The sequence below is a fragment of the Hyperolius riggenbachi genome, chromosome 6, assembly GCF_040937935.1.
Source record: "Hyperolius riggenbachi isolate aHypRig1 chromosome 6, aHypRig1.pri, whole genome shotgun sequence".
NCBI classification, from domain to species: domain Eukaryota; kingdom Metazoa; phylum Chordata; class Amphibia; order Anura; family Hyperoliidae; genus Hyperolius; species Hyperolius riggenbachi.
Window position 1 is genome coordinate 307,543,042 of NC_090651.1, and position 25,478 is coordinate 307,568,519.

General features: G+C 45.7%; 1 protein-coding gene across 1 annotated transcript in view; it reads right to left on the minus strand.

Annotated features, from left to right (window-relative positions):
• Positions 1-25,478, minus strand: part of LOC137521677 (pleckstrin homology domain-containing family A member 7-like) — a 327,880-nt gene that overhangs the window by 153,925 nt on the left and 148,477 nt on the right. The gene's annotated exons all lie outside the window — the stretch shown is intronic.

A 25,478-nucleotide genomic window follows, 5' to 3' on the forward strand; every position in this document is an offset into this window, starting at 1 on the left:
TAGTGTCAGAATGGGCAGCCCTGCAGCACCGGAGCCGGGACTGAGCCGCGGCAAAGGGGAAAAAGAGCCGCTTGCGGCTCCGGAGCCGCGGGTTGCCGACCCCTGTCATAGACTATCATTGCAATTTGCAGGAATGGATTTTTGGCAGGAACAGATCTTTTGCAGCTACAGATCTATTGTGTCTGTACAGCATCTGTGTGTGCAGCATCTTGCCAAGATTTTTTTTCTGATGGGGAGTTCAGCTCCATAGAATAGACTGTGTAGAGTATGGCTCTCATACTACATGAAGGATGGTAAGATTGGTCTGTGATCTTTCATTTTCCAAAGACTATAGTCTGATGTGTGTATGCACTTTAAGTGACAGGCTAGCCCTGCCTCTTCTTACAACCACCCACAGAAATATGGAGGCTGCCATATTTTATTTCCTTTTAAGCAATACCAATTGCCTGACAGCCCTGCTGATCCTCTGCCTCTAATACTTTTAGCCATAGACCCTGAACAAGCATGCAGCAGATCAGGTGTTTCTGACATTATTGTTAGATCTGTCAAGGTTAGCTGCATGCTTGTTTCTGGTGTGATTTAGATGCTACTGCAGCTAAATAGATCAGCAGGATTGCCACGCAACTGGTATTGTTTAACCACTTGAGGACCTAGGGCTTTCTACCCCTTAAGGACCGGCCACTTTTTTCCATTCAGACCACTGCAGCTTTCATGGTTTATTGCTCGCTCATACAACCTACCACCTAAATGAATTTTGGCTCCTTTTCTCCTCACTAATAAAGCTTTCTTTTGGTGCTATTTGATTGCTCCTGCGATTTTTACTTTTTATTATATTCATCAAAAAAGACATGAATTTTGGCAAAAAAATGATTTTTTTAACTTTCTGTGCTGACATTTTTCAAATAAAGTAAAATTTCTGTATACATGCAGCGCGAAAAATGTGGACAAACATGTTTTTGATAAAAAAAACCCATTCAGTGTATATTTATTGGTTTGGGTAAAAGTTATAGCGTTTACAAACTATGGTGCAAAAAGTGAATTTTCCCATTTTCAAGCATCTCTGACTTTTCTGACCCCCTGTCATGTTTCATGAGGGGCTAGAATTCCAGGATAGTATAAATACCCCCCAAATGACCCCATTTTGGAAAGAAGACATCCCAACGTATTCACTGAGAGGCATAGTGAGTTCATAGAAGATATTATTTTTTGTCACAAGTAAGCGGAAAATGACACTTTGTGAGAAAAAAAAAAAAAAAAAGTTTCCATTTCTTCTAACTTGCGACCAAAAAAAAATGAAATCTGCCACGGACTCACCATGCCCCTCTCTGAATACCTTGAAGGGTCTACTTTCCAAAATGGGGTCATTTGTGGGGTGTGTTTACTGTCCTGACATTTTGGGGGGTGCTAAATTGTAAGCACCCCTGTAAAGCCTAAAGGTGTTCATTGGACTTTGGACCCCTTAGCGCAGTTAGGCTGCAAAAAAGTGCCACACATGTGGTATTGCCGTACTCAGGAGAAGTAGTATAATGTGTTTTGGGGTGTATTTTTACACATACCCATGCTGGGTGGGAGAAATATCTCTGTAAATGACAATTTGTTAATTTTTTTTACACACAATTGTCCATTTACAGAGATCTTTCTCCCACTCAGCATGGGTATGTGTAAAAATACACCACAAAACACATTATACTACTTCTCCTGAGTACGGCGATACCACATGTGTGGCACTTTTTTGCACCCTAACTGCGCTAAAGGGCCCAAAGTCCAATGAGTACCTTTAGGATTTCACAGGTCATTTTGAGAAATTTCGTTTCAAGACTACTCCTCACGGTTTAGGGCCCCTAAAATGCCAGGGCAGTATAGGAACCCCACAAATGACCCCATTTTAGAAAGAAGACACCCCAAGGTATTCCGTTAGGAGTATGGTGAGTTCATAGAAGATTTTATTTTTTTGTCAAAAGTTAGCGGAAAATGACACTTTGTGAAAAAACACAATTAAAATCAATTTCCGCTAACTTGTGACAAAAAATAAAATCTTCTATGAACTCGCCATACTACTAACGGAATACCTTGGGGTGTCTTCTTTCTAAAATGGGGTCATTTGTGGGGTTCCTATACTGCCCTGGCATTTTAGGGGCCCTAAACCGTGAGGAGTAGTCTTGAAACGAAATTTCTCAAAATGACCTGTGAAATCCTAAAGGTACTCATTGGACTTTGGGCCCTTTAGCACAGTTAGGGTGCAAAAAAGTGCCACACATGTGGTATCGCCATACTCGGGAGAAGTAGTACAATGTGTTTTGGGGTGTATTTTTACACATACCCATGCTGGGTGGGAGAAATACCTCTGTAAATGGACAATTGTGTGTAAAAAAATCAAAAGATTGTCATTTACAGAGGTATTTCTCCCACCCAGCATGGGTATGTGTAAAAATACACCCCAAAACACATTATACTACTTCTCCCGAGTACGGCGATACCACATGTGTGGCACTTTTTTGCACCCTAACTGCACTAAGGGGCCCAAAGTCCAATGAGTACCTTTAGGATTTCACAGGTCATTTTTGTTTCAAGACTACTCCTCGCGGTTTAGGGCCCCTAAAATGCCAGGGCAGTATAGGAACCCCACTAATGACCCCATTTTAGAAAGAAGACACCCCAAGGTGTTCCGTTAGGAGTATGGTGAGTTCATAGAAGTTTTTATTTTTTTGTCACAAGTTAGCGGAAATTGATTTTAATAGTTTTTTTTCACAAAGTGTCATTTTCCGCTAACTTGTGACAAAAAATAAAATCTTCTATGAACTCACCATACTCCGTACGGAATACCTTTGGGTGTCTTCTTTCTAGAATGGGGTCATTTGTGGGGTTCCTATACTGCCCTGGCATTTTAGGGGCCCTAAACCGTGAGGAGTAGTCTTGAAACCAAATGTCGCAAAATGACCTGTGAAATCCTAAAGGTACTCATTGGACTTTGGGCCCCTTAGCGTACTTATGGTGTAAAAAAGTGCCACACATGTGGTACCGCCGTACTCAGGAGAAGTAGTATAATGCGTTTTGGGGTGTATTTTTACACATACCCATGCTAAGTGGGAGAAATATCTCTGTAAATGACAATTGTTTGATTTTTTTACACACAATTGTCCATTTACATAGAAATTTCTCCCACCCAGCATGGGTATGTGTAAAAATACACCCCAAAACACATTATACTACTTTTCCTGAGTACGGCGGTACCACATGTGTGACACTTTTTTGCAGCCTAGGTGCGCTAAGGGGCCCAACGTCCTATTCACAGATCATTTTGAAGCATTTGTTTTCTAGACTACTCCTCGCGGTTTAGGGCCCCTAAAATGCCAGGGCAGTATAGGAACCCCACAAGTGACCCCATTTTAGAAAGAAGACACCCCAAGGTATTACGTTAGGTGTATGGCGAGTTCATAGAAGATTTTATTTTTTGTCACAAGTTAGTGAAAAATGACACTTTGTGAAAAAAAACCAATAAAAATTAATTTCCGCTAACTTTTGACAAAAAATAAAATCTTCTATGAACTCGTCATACACCTAACAGAATACCTTGGGTTGTCTTTTTTTCTAAAATGGGGTCACTTGTGGGGTTCCTATACCGCCCTGGCATTTTACAGGCCCAAAACCGTGAGTAGTCTGGAAACCAAATGTCTCAAAATGACTGTTCAGGGGTATAAGCATCTGCAAATTTTGATGACAGGTGGTCTATGAGGGGGCGAATTTTGTGGAACCGGTCATAAGCAGGGTGGCCTTTTAGATGACAGGTTGTATTGGGCCTGATCTGATGGATAGGAGTGCTAGGGGGGTGACAGGAGGTGATTGATGGGTGTCTCAGGGGGTGGTTAGAGGGGAAAATAGATGCAATCAATGCACTGGGGAGGTGATCGGAAGGGGGTCTGAGGGGGATCTGAGGGTTTGGCCGAGTGATCAGGAGCCCACACGGGGCAAATTGGGGCCTGATCTGATGGGTAGGTGTGCTAGGGGGTGACAGGAGGTGATTGATGGGTGTCTCAAGGTGTGATTAGAGGGGGGAATAGATGCAAGCAATGCACTGGCGAGGTGATCAGGGCTGGGGTCTGAGGGCATTCTGAGGGTGTGGGCGGGTGATTGAGTGCCCTAGGGGCAGATAGGGGTCTAATCTGATAGGTAGCAGTGACAGGGGGTGATTGATGGGTAATTAGTGGGTGTTTAGGGTAGAGAATAGATGGAAACACTGCGCTTGGGTGGTGATCTGATGTCGGATCTGCGGGCGATCTATTGGTGTGGGTGGGTGATCACTTTGCCCGCAAAGGAAAGGTTAGGGGCTGATTGATGGGTGGCAGTGACAGCGGGTGATTGATGGGTGGCAGTGACAGGAGGTGATTGATGGGTGGCAGTGACAGGGGGTGATTGATGGGTGATAGGTGATTGGCAGGTGATTGACAGGTGATCAGTGGGTTATTACAGGGAAGGACAGATGTAAATATTGCACTGGCGAATTGATAAGGGGGGGTCTGAGGGTAATCTGAGCGTGTAGGCGGGTGATTGGGTGCCCGCAAGGGGCAGATTAGGGTCTGATCTGATGGGTAACAGTGACAGGTAGTAATAGGGGGTGATTGATGGGTAATTAGTGGGTGTTTAGAGGAGAGAATAGATGTAAACGCTGCGCTTGGGTGGTGATCTGATGTCGGATCTGCGGGCGATCTATTGGTGTGGGTGGGTGATCAGATTGCCCGCAAGGGGCAGGTTAGGGGCTGATTGTTGGGTGGCAGTGACAGGGGGTGATTGATGGGTGATAGGTGATTGGCAGGTGATTGACAGGTGATCAGTGGGTTATTACAGGGAAGGACAGATGTAATTAATGCACTGGCGAATTGATAAGGGGGGGGGGGGTCTGAGGGCAATCTGAGCGTGTGGGCGGGTGATTGGGTGCCCGCAAGGGGCAGATTAGGGTCTGATCTGATAGGTAACAGTGACAGGTGGTGATAGGGGGTGATTGATGGGTGATTGATGGGTAATTAGTGGGTGTTTAGAGAAGATAACAGATGTAAACGATACATTTGGGAGGTAATCTGACGGCGGGTTTGCGGGCGATCTAATGGTGTGGGTGGGTGATCAGATTGCCCGCAAGGGGCAGGTTAGGGGCTGATTGATGGGTGGCAGTGACAGGGGGTGACAGGGGGTGATTGATGGGTGATAGGTGATTGGCAGGTGGTTGACAGGTGATCAGTGGGTTATTACAGGGAAGAACAGATGTAATTAATGCACTGGTGAATTGATAAGGGGGGGTCAGAGGGCAATCTGAGCGTGTGGGCGGGTGATTGGGTGCCCGCAAGGGGCAGATTAGGGTCTGATCTGATAGGTAAAAGTGACAGGTGGTGATAGGGGGTGATTGATGGGTGATTGATAGGTAATTAGTGGGTGTTTAGAGGAGAGAATAGATGTAAACAATGGATTTGGGAGGTGATCTGATGTCGGATCTGTGGGCAATCTATTGGTGTGGGGGGGGGGGGGTGATCAGATTGCCCGCAAGGGGCAGGTTAGGGGCTGATTGATGGGTGGCAGTGACAGGGGGTGATTGACGGGTGATTGACGGGTGATTGACAGGTGATTGACAGGTGATTGACAGGTGATCAGGGGGATAGATGCATACAGTAAACAGGGGAGGGGGGGGGGTCTGGGGAGAATCTGAGGGGTGGGGGGTGATCAGGAGGGGGCAGGGAGCAGGGGGGGGGGATAAAAAAAAATAGCGTTGACAGATAGTGACAGGGAGTGATTGATGGGTGATTAGGGGGGTGATTGGGTGCAAACAGGGGTCTGGGGGGTGGGCAGGGGGGGGTCTGATGGGTGCTGTGGGCGATCTGGGGCAGGGGGGGGAGAAATCAGTGTGCTTGGGTGCAGACTAGGGTGGCTGCAGCCTGCCCTGGTGGTCCCTCGGACACTGGGACCACCAGGGCAGGAGGCAGCCTGTATAATACACTTTGTAAACATTACAAAGTGTATTATACACTTTGTATGCGGCGATCGCGGGGTTAACATCCCGCCGGCGCTTCCGTATAGCCGGCGGGATGTTGCGGCGGGCGAGCGGTGACAGGCGCCGGCAGAGGATCGCGTCACGGATGACGCGATCGCTCCGCCCATGCCCTTAGAAGGACCGCCGCCTCTGTGGGTGAGCCGGTCCTTCAGGGCTCCACTTCCCGGCCGCCTCTGTGCGTTAGGCGGTCGGGAAGTGGTTAACAGGAAATAGATATGGCAGCCTCCATTTTCTTCTCACTTCAGCCCTAGGTGTGCTCTGAATCCATGTTTGTGAATGCATGTTTTTAAAAAGACTTTGTAGTTTTTGAGAAAAATTGATTTTAAGTATATTCAAAGGAAAATGTTTTTTAAACTCAGCAAAATGTAATTTTATTGAGTTCAAAAACCATTTTTCCTTTGAATTGGTAAAATCAATTTTCTCAAATACTACAAGATCTTTTAGAAAAAAATGTTTTTACTTGTTCTCACTATTCCCCATAACATAATAACATACGCAGCCATTTTACGATAGCTTGTATGGGAGCTATTAACTGCTAATGTCGATACGAAATTACACAAAATTACATGTTGTTTTGTGTAATTATGAATGGATTATGCAAAATCCATTGAATTTCCAAATCGGAATTACGTGTGGCTGTAATTGCGAAATTTTTATGGAACATTTTTTGTAATGGTAATCAGCATATTACAGTCATCACTACAGCAGAGTCTCATTTATCCGGCACGGGCAGGGATTGCCTGATGCCAGATACGTGTGCTTGCCGATTGCTTGAGAAGTCAACCTTCCCTTCCCCCAATGGAATAACTGCACAGGGGTGTGCATCAGAAACGGCTTACAAATCCTCCGGGTACCATCCTTCTCACTTCTTGCAGCTCCCAGCTGCTTTGCGGCATCCTCCATGCATGGCCCCGATGTGTCTCGTGACCTGATGTGGGTCAGGTGACTCTCCGGGGAGCCATATGAGGACGCTGCAAGAAGTGAACAGGACGATGCCCAGAGGATTCATAAGCAGTTTCTGCTGCACACGGCTGTGCAAACATAGCTAGTAACGCCCCTTTGTGTCCCGCTAGGCATGACAGTTAGTTGAGACTGCCGGATGCCTGAGTTCCGGTTAACCGGAACTCTACTGCACTATTAACCGAAACCGCTCTGGACAGGAAGTGCTTGCTCCTCTGTCTAGCCAAGATGGAGGAAAGAGGAAGTACATCACAGCTACACTCTGGAAAAGTTGTGTCATTATGGATGTTTCCAACATGCAGATCTGAGGTAGGAACTTACGAAGTGAGGGATGCTAGAAAGTTGTAATCATCACACAGATCTCAAAATCTCTTCCCTAAGCTTATACTACCTACTAAAGCAAGCGCTTGCCATCAAGCACTTTTTTAAGCAACATTATGGAAAAAACATATTTCTTCCAATCATTCTTCTTTTTATTTGTTCTGCAATTTAACAAACATGAAGACTTTTATCTCTGACTTGGGGTCTGCTTTCAATAAGTCTAACACAACATGTTTTGCTGAAGATCTGTTAAAGGCGTTGTATGACCAGCCCTTCCTCCACTGTGTCTGGAAGTCAGGCTGACCCATAAGTCTAAGGTAGCCAAGACCAAGGAGTGGCTCAAGTATAATCAGAGTCAGAGCTGCAGGGATCCTGATGCATTACGGATAACGATAATCCAACACGTGTTTCATATTCTTATCTGTCTACATTATCCATCTACTCATTTATTTAAGCATTTTCCGACGGAGAAAACAATGAGCAGCAGACAGAACAGAACAGAGTACAGAACAGCGTTAGGAATACGATGGTCCTGCGGGGGAAAACCAGCTGCACATACAAAAGAGAACCCATCCAGGATAAAGAAGAACAAACAGTAGTAGAATAGAGTGCCATAATTCCATGGCCGGATAGGAAGCCACTGACGCACTGTGTTGGTTAGCAACACTCAACATAGATCATCCTAAATCACCTCCAAACAAGCTAACATGTCACACACAGAGCTCAATGATAATGAGGGTGTTGGAACATGGTGATCATCACTTGAGACTTCAATACCTCTGTTAATAGGAAACCATATATACAATGCTCAAAAAAATAAAGGGAACACTTTAACAACACAATGGAACTCCAAGCCCTGTGCTCTTTACAGATGAAAGCAGGTTCACACTGAGCATGTGACAGACGTGACAGAGTCTGGAGACACTGTGGAGAACGTTCTGCTGCCTACAACATCCTCCAACATGAACGATTTTGGCAGTGGGCCAGTAATGGTGTGGGGTGGCATTTCTTTGGGGAGCTGCACAGCCCTCTGTGGTGGCCTGACTGCCATAAGGTACCACCAAGATCCTTATGCTGGATACACACGGTGCGTTCGCGCACTCGATTTTCCCGTCGATTCCCGTCGATTCGTTTATTTCCAACATGTCCGATTTGGATTTCGATGGATCGTTAGGTCGATTCGCATGCAAAGTATGCCGAATCGACCTAACGATCCATCGAAATCCAAATTGGACATGTTGGAAATAAACGAATCAACGGGAATCGACGGGAAAATCGAGTGCGCGAACGCACCGTGTGTATCCAGCATTAGACCCCTTGTGAGACCATATGCTAGTGCAGTTGGCCGTGGGTGGCTGGAGTGTGTCAGCAGTTCCTGCAAGATGAAGGCATTGATGCTATGGACTGGCCCGTTCCCCAGACCTCAATCCATTTGAGCACATCTGGGACATCATGTCTTGCGCCATCCACCATCGCCATGTTGCACCACAGACTGTTCAGAAGTTGGTGGATGCTTTAGTACAGGTCTGGGAGGAGATCCCTCAGGAGACCATCTGCAACCTCATCTGGAGCATGCCCAGGCGTTGTAAGGAGGTCTTACAGGCACAAGGAAGCCACACACACTACTGAGCCTCATTTTGTCTTATTTTAAGGACATTACATCAAAGTTGATTTCCATTGATAATTTTTGTGCGATTTTGTTTGCAGCACATTCAACTTTGTCAAGAACAAAGTATTTCATAAGAATATTTCATTCATTCAGATCTAGGGTGTCTTATTTTTCTGTTCCCTTTATTTTTTTGACCAGTGTATATACATAAAGACTCCCTAAATATACTAAAGATGATAGACAGTCATATCGAACAACAGACCAGAAAACAGAGGAGCAAAGCATAGACTTTAGATCATTGTTGGATTTGCAAAGCTGGATCCAGAAGCCATGAATGAGAATTTGTGTTGGACTTGCCCACCAGAAAGTGAAGAGATCTACCAGAAGAAAAGCTAAAGGTCCATACACACTTCCAACAAAGTGCACCACCAACTCCAGAACACGACCAACCCGATGACAAACCGTTTACACAACTTGTATTTTCCATGCACCAACCAACTGAACCCGCTTACATACTGCCCGCAAGCAAAACAATGGACTGCATGACATGGCTCCATTCAAAATAAGTGCACGTCTCTAAAACGACTTGTACACATGTGGCCAACTGCACGATATAAGCCCAACAGTCGTGTGACTTGATTTTCTGGATGGATAGGGCAAATTGCCTGTTATCAGTCACTCATCCAGTTGTTTGCCATGCGTACACATGCCTGATTGTCATCCAACAGACTAAAATCAAATGAAAATCAAGCAGATTTGTTGGAGGTGTGTATGAGCCTTAACACATTTTGCCCTTGGCTACCAGCACTTGGATCCACAATCAGACCACAGTTTTGTGGCCATTCCGTGAGCGTAGGTGAGCTGACTGGGTGCCATACATCTGGCCAGAGGATGCCTGGGCATTGGGATTGATTCACAAGGCTTTTCTCTTGAGTGATATCACCTTACTTATTGCTCACCTCAGCTATTAAGGGCCGTCTCACACTGCATGGATCAAAACTGATCCACTACTCGGGGAGATTTGGGTAGGGTGGTGGGAGGGGGTAGGGAAGCGTTATATGCATTAAACCTTCTCTTTTGTCATTGTACTTGACTTTACGCTGTGATTCTATGGCCAAGGTTTTGTGTTTATGGAAACTCAAATAAAAATTGTTTTAAAAAAAACCCAAACTGATCCAGTGCAGTGGCTGGATAGTGTACTGGTTAAGGGCTCTGACTAGGGTTCGAATCTTGGCTCTTCCTGTTTAGAAAGCCAGCACCTATTCAGTAAGGAGACCTTGGGCAAGACTCCCTTATGCTGCTATTGCCTATAGAGCACATCCTAGTGTCGTGTCTTGCCTTGATCCGGGTAAAAACCGATCTATCAAATGAAATCAGTTTTTCATCCATGACTTCCGTTCCTGTTAATGTGATGCATCTGTCCTGGATTATCGCAAACTATAGTAACGGTCCATTCGGCAGAATGGACTGAACGGATCTTTTTCAAATGGATTTATGTAAAATCGATCCTATTGATAACATATGATCCGTTCGCACCTGTTGGGATCCGTCCCGGAAAAAGACTGGTGGTTATTTTGGACAGTGTGAACTGGCTGGCTAGAGAGAATGGGAGGGTTCACACTTGTCTGCAGGGAAAACACAAACCTTTCTACGAACACAAATTTTCGGACCTTATGTGAATTTGCCTGGGTTTAAACACACACGTTTTCCACAGTAGCTAATGATTGTCGTTAAGAAAATTAACACAATGTGCAAATTTATGCAGGAAAATACATGCGATTTCGACAACTGTGAACCCTGACTAAACCTTTGCACTTGACAATTTCAAATTGAATTTCTAGTCAATGCTTAGTCCATAAACATCTCAGGGAAATCATTTGGTCACTTTAGCTTAGTAACCTTGACACAAAAAAGTAACATGTAGGACATTCAGCCAACAAGACTATTAAGGCCCGTACTCACGGGCTGCAAAAATCGCCTGTCACCAGCACACGTGAGCGTGCTAGCAACAGGCCGGCGACAGCTTCTCTCCAGGTCCCTCCGCGTACACACGCGGAAGAGGGACCAGCGGCGAGACGGAAGCTGTCGCCGACGTTCCTCCTCCCCCCGCCGGAAGCTTTATTCACCTCTATGGAGGTTGCTGTCGCTAGTCCGCGTACTCACGCGGACTAGCGACAGTTGCGGCGGAGGTGCGGCGGCGACTGTTGCCATGCGATTGAAACTTTCAATCGCATGGCGACAAGAGCAGCGGGCGACAGTTCGGGGTGCGCGCGTGTGCGACCACCCATACTCACGGGCGACCTGTCGCCGCAACACGCGCGCGCCGCGTGTTGAGGCGACAAAAGTCCCTCGTGAGTATGGGCCATAAGACGGTATATTTAGATGTGTGTTTGGAGTTTGCTTTAACTAGGCTTAGTAGATTTAGCCATGCCACCTGTGCTGGAATTGAGGCTTAAAATATAGTGTGAGCCATGGTAAGCAGCAGTTACTGACAACTGCTGTGAGTCAGGTTCACCAGATAAGATGAGATTAGAATTTTTTTTCCTGAGGATTGTTGTAGGCAGTGACGAAGCAAAAGGGGATGCACAGGTTGCAACTGCACAGGGGCCCATGGACTTGAAGAACCCACCAGGGACCTTCCTTTATCCAGGCTTTTAGCTTTTCACTGGTGCTTTGCTGGTAATGATCATCTCTTTATGTGCACTGAATATTGGTTTCATTACAAAAGTTTGCTTTCTTAAAACAGAAAGAATTTGCGATAATTCAGGTTGGAGTGAGCTCCGAGATGTCTCCCAGTGCATCACTGCTGAATATATGCAAATTATCCATTGTTTTCCTTGTCTGTCTGCGCAAGAGGAAGTGCGCTCTTTACGTGTCTCTCCAGCGGCTGCTGGAGAGATGCGTAAATAGCGCACTTCACTTGCGTCAGACTGGCCGCGACTGGAGGAAGTTACGGGACCCGGTACTGGAGCTGCAGGCAGCGAAGGACAGCAGCATGGGAGCGATCCGTGCCCATGGGGCTGGAGGAAGCCCCAGGTATGTATAAATAGGTAAGTATCCTTGGTCTTTGGTTTCCTTTAACCCTTCCAGTGCTGGGCATTGATCCTCTGTTTCAGCTCTAATACATTTACGAGTATATTATATACTTATTTACATTACATCTTGTCAGTTAACTTAAAATAATCGACCATAAATAATATATTTATAGTATGCTAGTATAACTTTTCTCTTTTCTGTATTAATACAGCAGATGTACTGGTTACCTCAGCAACAGCAATTTCCCTCACACACTGCACTGTCTGAGAAGCCTAACTCCTCCTATTTTACAACAGCTTAAAGAGAGTCTGAAGCGAGAATAAATCTCGCTTCAGACCTCATAAATAGCAGGGGCACATGTGCCCCTGCTAAAACGCCGCTATAGCGCGGCTTAACGGGGGTCCCTTCACCCCCAAATCCCCCTCGATACACCCGGGGAGCGCTTCCTGGTTGGGGCAGGGCTAACCGCCGCAGCCCTGCCCCACGCGCGTCTGTCAGCGCGTATCTCCGCCTCTCCCCCGCCCCTCTCAGTCTTCCTTCACTGAGAGGGGCGGGGGAGAGGCGGCGATGCGCCGCTGACAGACGCGACTGGAGGCAGGGCTGCAACCGTTAGCCCTGCCTCCAGGAAGGGAAATTCTGCGACCTTTTTACGACACACTTTTGCGGGGGGTGGGTTGGGGGTGAAGGGACCCCCGTTTAGCCGCGGGATAGCGGCGTTTTAGCAGGGGCACACGTGCCCCTGCTATTTATGAGCTCTGAAGCGAGATTTATTCTCGCTTCAGAGTCTCTTTAAAGGGGTTCTCTGGGAAGGTGTTGAGGATAAAAACAGTCACTTACCTGGGGCTTCTACTGGCCCCCTGCAGCCAGGGCCGGCCCGCTCATGAGGCGGGGTGAAACATTTGTCTCAGGCGGCAGATCTGGGGGGCGGCACCAGGGCCGGATTACCGACCAGGCAACAAAAGCAGTCGCTTGGGGCCCCATTCAGAGTCAACCAGCCCTCGCCATCCTGTCAGCGGTGGCTGGATGGTATAATGGTTAAAGGGACTCTGAGCAGTGCAGTAACTATGGAACGATGCATATCATTTTAAAGCTCTCGTTCTCCTCTTTCCAATGATATATAAACCGCCGCCCTACGCCTTTTAGTTTTCGCTATTTTCGCGATCGAAATCACGGCAATTTCGATCGCGAAAACTAAAAGGCGTAGGGTGGCAGTTTATCTATCATTGGAAAGAGGAGAAAGAGAGCTTCAAAATGATATGCATCTTTCCATAGTTACATTGTATTACACAGGACAACTTTTCTCCAAAGTCGGCAGCTCGATTCAGCACAATGCAATGAAATATAAGGAACCCAGGGGGATATAATTACAAACATCATGCTGGTAGGTGTGAGGATGTAATTAATTAGTTGTGGGTATGCTTAAAGGCATACCCACAGGCACTGCTCGGAGTCCCTTTAAGGGCTCTGCCTCTGACACAGGAGACCAGGGTTCAAATCTCGGCTCTGCCTGTTCAGTAAGCCAGCACCTATTCAGTAGGAGTCCTTAGGCAAGTCTCTCTGACACTGCTACTGCCTATAGGGTGCGTCCTAGTGGCTGCATCTCTGGCGCCTTGAGTCCGCCAGGAGAAAAGCGCGATATAAATGTTATTTATCTTGTCAAATGATGCCGTGCGCTGCTGATTGTCTTCAGAGCCAGGCTCTCCTCCTAGGTCCCCCTCCTGCTACTGTGCGCTCTGCCGCTGCCCACTCCTCCCTCCCTTCCCACAGAGAACCACAGCTGCACTGACGTCACTTCCGGCAACGCCGCTCACTGCATTGTAAGTGGACGGCCTTGCAGGAAGTGACGTCAGTGGAGCGCACAATGGAACGCGGAAGAGGTGAGTGATTCCCCCGCCCGTTGCCTCTTCATCATATGCAGGCTTGTACTTAACGCTGGAGGAGGAGCGCAGATCGGGGGACCCAGGCGAGGGAGGGGGCTCGGCGGAGGGGGCTCGGCGCGCCCCCCCCCCCCCCGCATGGCTGGGGGGGGCGGGGATTTTTTCTAATTTTGCCTCAGGCTTCAAAAAGTCTAGGGCCGGCCCTGCCTGCAGCTGTCATGTCCCACACCGTCTTCCAACAATCCTCCGTTCCCCGCGGCGGCCACAGTCTAACGCGGCATCTCATCGAACTGCGGATGCGTGGCCATAGCCGCGTGTGCTCACACCCGTGCGCGTCTTCGGACGTTTACTGCACAGGCGCAGTACAAGGAAAACATCGTACTGCGCATGCGCAGTGAGCTCCCGATGACGCGAGCTGGAGCACGCATTATTCGTCTTGTTGGATGAATAATTGCCCGGTGCCAGCAGCAGGGAATGGGTGAGCGGAGCATACGAGAGGAGTCAGCGCAGGAGACTTGGGTGCAGGATACAGCCAGTATATGGCTGATCCTGCTGCTGCACAAGTCCCGGCCGTGTTAAATACTATTCCCCCTCCAGGCCGCCATGGATGGTGGGGAATGAAACAATTCGGCTTCCAGCAATTGAATTATTGTGTTTTAAAATTAACTTCAGCTCTGTCTAACGGCGCCGAAGTTACTCCCTGTGCACCCAAGTCTCCTGCGCTGGATTCACTGTGTTCGTGATTGGAGGAGAACGGCGCGGGACATGACTCTACAGAGGGCTGATAGAAGCCCCAGGTAAGTGTCAGATTTTATTTTCAACCCCCCCAGAGAACCCTTTTAAGAAGGAATGTGCTGTAAGGATTCCTCCTGTGACGTGTTCAGTCCATTGCGGTGGAGTCGCAAACTGACAGTTCTGGCTTGTCAGCCTGCATTCGGTTGTGAATTCGCAACATTGTCATTTGCAATTGCTCTGCAGTTCTGGGCAGCTCAGGATGCTGTCATCATTCCATCAATGGCTTACTACAGCTGAGCTGCAGCTAGATAGCCCTGGATTTCCTGCATGCATGTTGTTGCATAGTACTGCATGCATTTGTTATGATAGTCTTTCAGCTAGCAAATGGTAATCAAGCCAGCTCAGGATTGAATGATTACCATTGAGCTGTGTGGAGATTTGCATGCTTGCATCCATTGGCTGATGCCAGCATAAAAGTCTGCCTCCCCTTTTAGACCTCGCCCATCATAGCGTTCAGCTCTCTGAGTTGTCATTGGGTCTATGCTGGGAAAGATGTTATTGTAAATGTATAATGCCTTGCTCTGTATTGTCATGTCTGCTGGATGTTTGCTGACCTGCAGGGGCTCAGTGAAATCCTTCTGATCCTGATAGTTAGATTCTGCCAGCACCACGTTGGTGACTGGTAGGGCTCGTTTCCACTAGTGCGGTGCGGAATCGCCTGCATTTCACCGCGGCCGAAATCGCATGCGGGTGCGATTCCGCATGCGTTTTTGCCGCGATTCCGCATAGGTAAGGGTATATGCAAATTTAACCATGTCACTGCCTGTGTAAATTAACACTAATACCTATGCGAAATCGCATGCTAATTCGCGTCAAAAACCTCATGCTCAACCTGCATGCGATTTCCCTATTAAAATACATTAGCGGCGATTCGCTTGCATTCCTCTCGCACATGAAATCTGACGGCTGTGTCGTGCAGATTTCAGCCGCACACAAAAACGCTCCCGCAGGCGCACAAGTGAAAACAGCCCCATCCACTTGCATTGCCTATGCGAATCTGTATGCGGACACCGCATGCGGATTCGCTATAGTGGAAACGGGCCCTTAGTATTCCTTCTAGCCTTGTTCTTGAGGACGAACTATAGCAGCGGTTGCCATTAGTTCGCTCCTACCTGTTAGTCTTGTCTTTCTCAGGCTCTTAGCCTTGTTGTGCTGGGTGGTCAGAAAGTATGACCCCCCAGCATTACAGCTGCACTATCTAATGATTTTTTTTAAGATGTCCGAGACAGTTCTGCACAGATTTCTAAAAAGACCTCGTTCACATTGTACACATTGCCGTCCGTATTTGGGCAACACGTGCAGGAGGCAGACACTCAAGAACATCAGAAGTGCATAGACTGCATGTTCACACTGCATGCGTTTCGTACGAGTGCGGTGCGCGAATGCATGCTGCAAACATTTTTAAGCAAAACGCGTGGCCATGCAACGCATATAAACGCAGATGGTGTGCGAACGTACGTGTTGCTTTCGATCGTACTGCCATCTGCTTGTGACAATGTGAACAAGGCTTAATATTTTGTCTGAGACACTTTGTTTTAACCAAGAAAAATGTTTATTGAACAAAAAAAAAAGGATAACATTACATTACAAATAAAGGGAAATTTACAATGGTATCAAAATGTACATAATGCAGAGCAATAAGAGGGGCAGCCTGTCGGGTGCACACAAGTACATATTACGTATCTCATAGTAGTGGTAACAGTTTACTTAAGACAGAGGTGAGCCAAGAGCCGGGGGTAATAAATACAGCCAACATTTTATTGGTATGTACCCCTTATAAAAACCTGTACCCACCAAGTACCCCCTAGCATAGTAAACATGATCACAAGTACCCCTTGACAAATATATATTTAATCATAGTACATTATAATTGGTTCTAAACAATTTCCAAGCATTTACTATTGCTTTTAATTAGCTAAAATACTAATTTGGTGGTGTTTAAATAAGATGTATAATTTTCTAAGACTCTAAATCTGTTATTCTTGGTTAAGTATATCAAGCCCGAGTACCCCCTGGAACCATCAGAAGTACCCCCTGGGGAATGTGTACCACACGTTGAGAACCTAGGTGGTAGAGTATACAGTATATCGGAAGATAAAAACACAATTGAGAATGACATGTTACAAACACCTGTGGCAGGGCTCTTGCGGTTAAGCAACATTTTAAAAATTGCTGATTTCAGGTCCTATCTTTCCAACCATCCCAAATTAAGTGAAATTGTTGGGTGCGACCCCTATGAATATAAACTAATTTCTTAAAAGCTAGTCTCTTCTTCCAGCATGGCAGTGTTGGGGATTCGACAGCAAGCAATCTCAGGGCTATCTCCTGTCTACCAGCGAACAGGGTCTCTCTCATGTCTGAGACACTCTTGATAAATGTCCCCCTCTGTTCTTTGGTCCGATTGTGGACTGTGTCCTCAGGGCTGTTATGAACTGTGTTCTCAGGACTGTTATAAACTGTGTTCACAGGACTGTTTAGATTTCTCAAGGTTTGTTAGATGCTGTGTTCTGACTGAGGACTGTTGTGGGATGTGTTCTGTGGACTGTTGTAGGTTGTGTTCTGAGGACACAAAACCATACTTGTGCATAGGTTGAGCATTTCATTCTCAAGTAAGGGTACATACACATGCACAGTTGATGTCACAGAGATTGAGACTCGATCCCTCGGGTTATAGTTTAAAATTAGTACTGTACACACACATCGATCGCCTAGAGGCACTCCAGATCACTTAGCGACACAACAGAGCCACCATACCCATGCTAGACACACATCTGTCCAGTTTTGTTGGGGGGGCAGCAATTCCTTGAACTAAAGTTAAGCTGGGTACACACGGGGTACCGCTGTAGCTTGACGCTAGCACACCGGGGACGTGTGCGCGACAGCTCGTCGCCAGGTCCCTCTGTGCAGCAGCTGTACACACGGCACACAGAGGGACAGAGATGCGGCGGAAGCTGTCGCTGAAGGTTCCTACCCCCCGCCAGAAGCTCCTTCCATTGTCTATGGATTGCTGTCGCTAGTCCGCATACACACGCAGTACGCGTGGCGGACTAGCGACAGTTGTGGCGAAGTTGCGGCGACAGCCGACAGCTCTGACTAGCGACGCTTCGTGGCGCTGCGTTATACACACGGGGGACCTGTCACCGCAACATGCGCGTGCCACGTGGTTGCGGCAACAGTTGTAACCCATGTGTATGAGCCATTAACCTGTAGCCGGTGGGGTTCAGATTTACTTTAGGAGGCTTCCCTGATCCTCCGTGACCCCTCCATTGCCTCCTGAGACACTCATCATATTTGCAGCCATGCTCCCCTCCATGTACGAATGTAGCAGCACTGCACTGGCACCAGTTCATACCTGTGAAGTAGCTAGGAGGAGCCGTTCTTGCACAGAGAAGAAAGTCATGCACGAGTGGCTCTGAGATACTGTGCAGGTGTGGGCCATACTGTGCAGCCACGCTTATACACAAACAGGAGCAAGGCAATGTCCAATAATCAACATTAATGTTGAATAATGTTCAGATGGTCCAAGCTCAGGAGGAATGGAGGGGCATAGGGTGGCCTGGGAAGCCTCTGGACCAACCAGAGTTGTTCCCCTCTTTAGGTAAGCATTTAAAAATGTTTTGTTACCCCGACTACAGATACCCTGTAAGCTGTGAGGAGGGGGCGAGGGGCCTCCATGGATCAGAGCTGTTTTCTAGCACATTCCACAGATTTAGATCCTCCCACACCCAAAAATACACTGGTAGGCGGTAGCTTAAAGGGGCACTATGGCGAAAAATGTTAAAATTTAAAATATGTGCAAACATATAGAAATAAAAAGTATGTTTTTTCCAGAGTAAAATGAGCCATAAATTACTTTTCTCCTATGTTGCTGTCACTTAGTAGGTAGTAGAAATCTGACAGAAGCGACAGGTTTTGGACTAGTCCATCTCTTCATAGGGGATTCTCAGCAAGGCTTTTATTCTTTATAAAGATATTCCCTAAAAAGGATTTATACAATGATGCTGGCCAGCTTCCCTGCTCGCTATACAGTTTTTTTGGCAGTTGGACAGATCAACTGCCGTTCACTAAATGCTTTTGAAAATAAATAAATCCCTGAGAATTCCCCATGAATAGATGCACTAGTCCAAAACATGTCACTTCTGTCAGATTTGTACTACCTACTGTAAGTGACAGCAACATAGGAGACAAGTAATTTATAGCTCATTTTACTCTAGAAAAAACATACTTCTTATTTGTTTATGTTTGCACATATTTTAAATGGTAAAATGTTTCACCGTAGTGCCCCTTTAATTGGCACCTCTCATCCAAACAACAACAAAGAAATGCTCTGGACAGTAGTAGGGGCATTTGATTGTGAGCCATGCTTAGTAAAGGTGGGCATACATTAGTAGACTTTCAGCGGCCAATCGACCATCAGTTTCAATAATTATTTGTTAGTGAATTGGATGGAAATCGGTGCCACCAAGAGCATGCCCGATCAACAATTCGACCAATTTCAGACAAAAATTGGTTGCATGTATCGATCGGACATGCTGGGAAATCTCGGGCCGACATGCTTGATCAGGTGTTCAGTGGTAACGGCGTGTGATAATCGCGAACAACGGAAATCCCTGGCCACACCCCCCCAAATGTAGATGTAACCCCTGGTGCCTGTGCATGAATACTAACTGTCTGATGTCCGCTGATGTCTCTGCACTCTTCTTCCTCATTCGTGCCTTGTGGTTGCTGACGTATGTCATATGGGGTGTGAATGTTACGTCACACGCACCCCATGTGCAATACGCCGGCAACTACAGGTGGTACAAATGAGGAAGAAGAGTGCAGAGACATCGGCGGACATCAGACAGTTATAGTATTCATGCACAGGCACCAGGGGTTACATCTACATTTGGGGGGACACGGCCGGGAGCAGCGAGGGGGTGTCACTAGGCCAATTCCCAAAAAATGTAATGCTGAAATTGATCGGGAATCAGCCTGCGGTTTATTGCGATCAGAGAGAGATCTGTCTCTTGGTCGATTGGCCGGTAAAATCGCTTGATGTATTGCCATCTTTAAGCCTCGTTCACAGTGGGACGTTGAGTTTGATGCAACATTAAAGTCACACAATGTGCCCCTAACGCTGCGCATCTAGGTTATGGCATTGGGCATTATTTTGCACTGCGTTGTGTCTCTTGGTGCGCTGTTTTCGCATGCGTTACATATTTTAAAAAAACCAAAACATTACTGAGCATGTGCAACACATAACGCAGAAAATGTATTGCTAAACGCACAGCATGCAGCACCTTCTAAATATTGCTACACGTTACACACAACGCAACGTGTGCACTGTGACTGTCACACAGACTTTGTATTGCTGTACGTTAATCTGCGTTATAATTTTTTGTAACGTGCAACTTTAACGTCGCACTGTGTAAGAGGCCTAAGTCAATGTTTCACAGCTCTGTGGAAGATCTGCAAGTGCCATGTAAATACATAATTATTACTTTCATTTTTGTTTGTGCTTTATTATTACTTTTTAAAATGATTGTATAGTTCTATTTTCAGTAGGGGAGGGTCTATGAAAAAAGGTCAGTTTCTTGCAGAGCTCTAGGTCATCATCAGATGTCATTTCATATTAATGTGCTGAAAGGTTTGGCAGCAAATCCCTCTGCAAACTTTGGCTGTGCACTTCCCATCCCTGGCAGAAGATGAAACAAGACATGCTTCAAAGAGCCTCTATCTATGCAGATTCCAAAATCAGTTTAGTGTTGCTGATCACCAGGGCTGCAAGTAATGCCTGCCTGTCCAGACCTGAGATACTCACACACACACACACACACCACATTTTCATTGCTTGAAACAATCGTTCATGATTGCTTCAGGTAAAATCTAGTGTGCATATCGCCATCTCCCAATGACCTCCCCATCAGTGATCCACTTATATTATATTCAGCTGACCTCAACTGTAAGTCCCGCTGCAATCTACAGGAAGACACTTCCTGCTAGTTCTACCACCTTCTCTTCCCATAAAACAGAATAGGCTACAGATCATCTGTAGAGTCATCATGGATAAACCGTCTCCTGAAACAATCACAAAAGCTCCTGTCTGGTGACATTTATTCCAGGTTTGTATGACGTTTATTGCCTTGTCAGGGAGTCAGACAACTGGTAGATTTGAGTTAAGTCCAGTGTAGAGAGATAAGCTAAGAACATACTTTCAATATCTGTCAACCAGTACGGATTGGGTCTCGATCCCTTGGGCAGCAGCTTGTGGCCAAGATCCATACAAACTCATCGCTAACCCTTAGGCTAGCGACATATTTGTTGCTATGGAGGGGAGCTAAGGGGTGACAAGTGGGGCATGATGGAGCGGATTCCCACAGGCAGAGTAAAGGTGGCCACACACGATACAATAAAATGATCCGATTTTACAGCAATTCGATAAAAACGATCGTATCTCCCGAAAAAATCGAAAGCTTTTTTTTCATTTGACTGAAAATTCCGATTTCCTGTTTTTCCGATTTATTTCGATCCGGAATGCCAGATATTTCTCTTCAATTTTTTAAAGATTGTATGGTGTGTGTTAAATTGTCAATTTATTAACTACTTTGGCCTCCTGGACGTACTAGCTTCGCCCAGGAGGCCATGTGCGCGTCCGCGCGCTCCCGCGGCCGATCACGCGCATGCACGTGCGCTTCCGGCCGCGGATTGTTAGCCCACGAATCAGTGAATCGGGCTATGGTGCCCGATCACTGATTCCTCTCCCCCGCAGAAAAAGCGACAGGTTCTCTCAGAAGCTTCGCTTTTTCTGGCTGTTGCGTCCCCCATGCGTCTCTCTAAGCGTATGTTACGCTTAGAGTGACGTCATGTAAAAAAGTAATACTACAACTAAAACAAAAAAAAAATAAAAATCAACACACATTTACATTATAACCCTATTGTTTACATCCCACCCTCCCAAAACTACCCAAATAAAATGCTTAATATAAAAAAACAAAAAAAAACATTACAATAAAAAAAAAACATGTAAATATTTACCTAAGAGTCTAAACTTTTTAAATATCAATGTGAAGATGAAATATTTCTATATTTTTTTTTATTTTAAACTTGTAAATAGTGATAGATGCAAAACAGACAAAATGCACCTTTATTTCCAAATAAAATATTGTCGCCATACATTGTTATAGGGACATAATTTTAACGGTGTAATAACTGGGACATATGGGCAAATACAATACGTGAGTTTTAATTATGGAGGCATGTATTATTTTAAAACTATAATGGCTAAAAACTGAGAAATAATGAATTTTTTCCGTTTTTTCTTATACTTCCTGTTAAAATGCATTTACAGTAAAGTGGCTCTTAGCAAAATGTACCCCCCCCAAAGAAAGCCTAATTGGTGGCGGAAAAAACAAGATATAGATCAGTTCATTGTGATAAGTAGTGATAAAGTTATAGGCTAATGAATGGGAGGTGAAAATTGCTCGGCTGCATAAAGTGAAAACGACTAAAGGCTGAAGTGGTTAATATACACACCATAGCAATTTTCGCAGAGTTTCAAATCAGTTTTACCATAATTGGGGAAAAATTTAACATAGGTGTGTGGTACATTGGTCATATTTTTGAAATGTTACAATCAGTTAGAAAAATTGATTGCAATTCTTAAATTGAACAGATATTTAAAAAATTGTATGGTGTGTGGCCACCCCAGAAAGATAATGTGTTAATCGGTAGCTCAGGAGTTGGGGGTCGCGAAAGATCCAGTATGCCAGATGTTGCCACTGGGCACACAGTAGATGCATGCTTTAAACTTGCCTAAGGAGGTCTTCATTGGGTACGTCTGCCATGATTAATACATACACACATAGCCGCCCACTCCGACTTACTCCTGACCCCCTTTGTGCTCCTACCTGGTCATGCACAGGAGCGCGATTGAGAAACGCGCGTGGCCATACTGCTCCTGCACCGACTGACAGGATTACCAGACTGAGCACGATTGAGGAGGCGGAGGAGGACAACGAGGGATCGAGCAGCCTGAAGGGGGTTGGGGGAAGCACCATGTATGTATAAAACTTTTATTTCCTTAAAACAGGGGTGTCAAACTCAAATACAAAGTCACCGAAATTGTACACTGGGACCTAGTCACGGGCCATCCTCAATGTCTACTGGCCACCTTTCTCACTTATAAAGTTACCAGGGGTCTAATGGCCCCCCCTTCAGCTCTTATACAGTTCCCTGGTGCCTAGTGGTCCTCCCTCCCCTCTACAGTTCCCTAATGTCTAGAGGCCCCCACCCTCCCCTATACAGTTCCATAGTGTTTAATTATTGTGCTCATCTCCCGAATATAGCTTCCCTGGTGTTCTAGGGCTTCACCTCCAATATAGCTTCCTTGGTGGCCTGTAGTCGGCCATACATAATGCAAAGTAGGGAAACCCCGTTAGGGCCAAATTTAATGGCTCAGAGGGCCAGATTTGGCCCATAAGCTGGAGTTTGATATGTATACCTTATAACCTTGGATTCTAATGGGGCTGATGTCTTCTGCCTCCTGTGAAATAAATCAAAAATGGCAGAAAGATTGTGTGTATGAAGCCTAATGCTATTTCCCATCCCATCGGGAATCGAATGATTATTTTTGTCATGTCCGATCTCCTCCCGTTCGATAACGGGACCGATTTTCCAAAGTTATCATCACAGGAAAATTGATCTCTTTATGGATCGAGAGCAGTTATGACATGGTCACTTGACCAACTTCCTGTCAGATTACCCGTTGATCATGTGTACCATGCATAATGTCCTCAGAAACTCCACACTGCTGAAAGTGTCTGCATAATGTTAGTCACTTTTATCACACAGTGTATGAATGTGCAAGGTGAACTGGTAGAGAAGAGTGGTCTGTACACGCAGATAGGCACCCAGTATAACAAGTTAGAACTCTTTACTGAAGAAAAACATGCAACGATATACCATAGACCACCATCAGGTAATGCAGCCTTCTTAGAACAGAGAGGAACACAGAGTGAATACAGGAAATCACTATACCCTAGAGATCATTGCAACATTTTACAGACAGTGACATCCTTTGGTTGCTTTACAATACTGCAGTTTAGGTAATAATGTTGTTAAACCTCTAACACGAACAGGTCAATTAATGTGTAGCGTAGACTAATAAGCCCACACTTATTCCTGCAGGATCCCAAGCAGAATGTACCGCATAACTGTAGTCAGATACACCTTCAGAAGAAAAATATGAAATCACAAATATGTGTCCTGCTGTGCATTGGTATCTGAAGCTCCTAATCAGCAAAGAAAGGGCCTGTACAGTAAACACATGAAGCAAAGAGAGCACCACCTTGTGCACATAAATATAGCTTTTATAAAAAACTGATAACATTATTCTACAAGGACAGGTGAAAGACTCGCTTTACAAGACCTATAGAGACCCACAGTACTGGGCAGGGTGCTGAGCTGTGGTCAGTGGTGGCGCTATGGTTACCGTCTCCTGGAGGTGCTGCTGAAGATGTTTGGAGGTTATGACTAGCATGCCACAACCGGCTACAGTGCAGCACCCAGACCAGTAATATGTTGTTCTGCTGGCCTTGTAAAGTGTTATTTTATCAGGTGTTTATTAAAGGGAACCTAAAGTAAAAGGATTACGGAGGCTGCGGTCTTCATTCCCGTATAATGCTAGTTGCTTGGCTGTCATGCTGAGCTTTTGGCTTTAGTTGTTTTTGAGTCACACATCTGCAACAAGCATGCAGTCAGTGGAGTCAGACCTGAGTCAAAGCATCTGATCTGCATGCTCATTTTGGGCTGGACTTAAAACGGACCTGAACTCAGAACTTCATCTCAGCTCTAAAAGATAAGCAACATCATAATAACCTTTAAAGAAAAAACATTTATTTGTTACAGCGGATACAAATCCTGCCATAAATCTGCAGTTTGTCTACTTCCTACTTTCACTGAATAAGGCTAATTGTAACATCCTGTACTTACAAATGAGATATCTGCCATCGCAGTCAGTTGATACAGCTAAGGGATCAAATTACAACTTGTGATTAGACACAGATGAGGGGGAATTAGACAGGCTAAACTCTCTAAGTACATACAGGGTGCATTCTATATGATTTCCTCCTGTCCAGCGACAGAGAGTTCGGGGCCACTTTAAAGGGAACCTGAAGTGAGAGCTATGTGGAGGCTGCCATATTTTCTTTTAAACAATGAACATTGCCTGTTTCAGGATTTGTGCATTTGTGAGCTTGCTGGTGGCAGCACTGGTGAACTTTGCTGCAGACTTCCACTGTCCACCAGCAGATGGCTCTTCTCTTGCTGGGAGCTGTGCAGTTCCCTGGCTCGCCAGCAGATGGAACTGTGAGGCGTTCTGGACAGTCACCAGATTAATGTGCTGCATATTGAAAGTGTACCAGAGCTGACTTTAAAGATAATCTGTATTGTTAAAATCGCACAAAAGTAAACATACCAGTGCGTTAGGGGACATCTCCTATTACCCTCTGTCACAATTTCGCCGCTCCCCACTGCATAGAGGTACATAGACGACCTCCTCATCCTCTGGAAAGGGGATGAGGAGGGGTTTATGCGATTTATGGCAGAAGTCAATAATTTGAGACCCAATATCCAACTTACCTCAGAACTGAGTAAAGTGAGTATCAATTTTCTAGACTTGGAGATTACCAGAGCAGGGACTGGCTTTAGTACTAAATGTTTTTTCAAACCCACTGACCGAAATGGGTATATTGAAACCTCCAGCTGTCACCATCCGAATTGGCTCAAGGGGGTCCCCAAGGGCCAATTTACAAGAGTTAGGAGAAATTGCTCCAATATAGCCGATTATTATTTGCAGTCTAATATC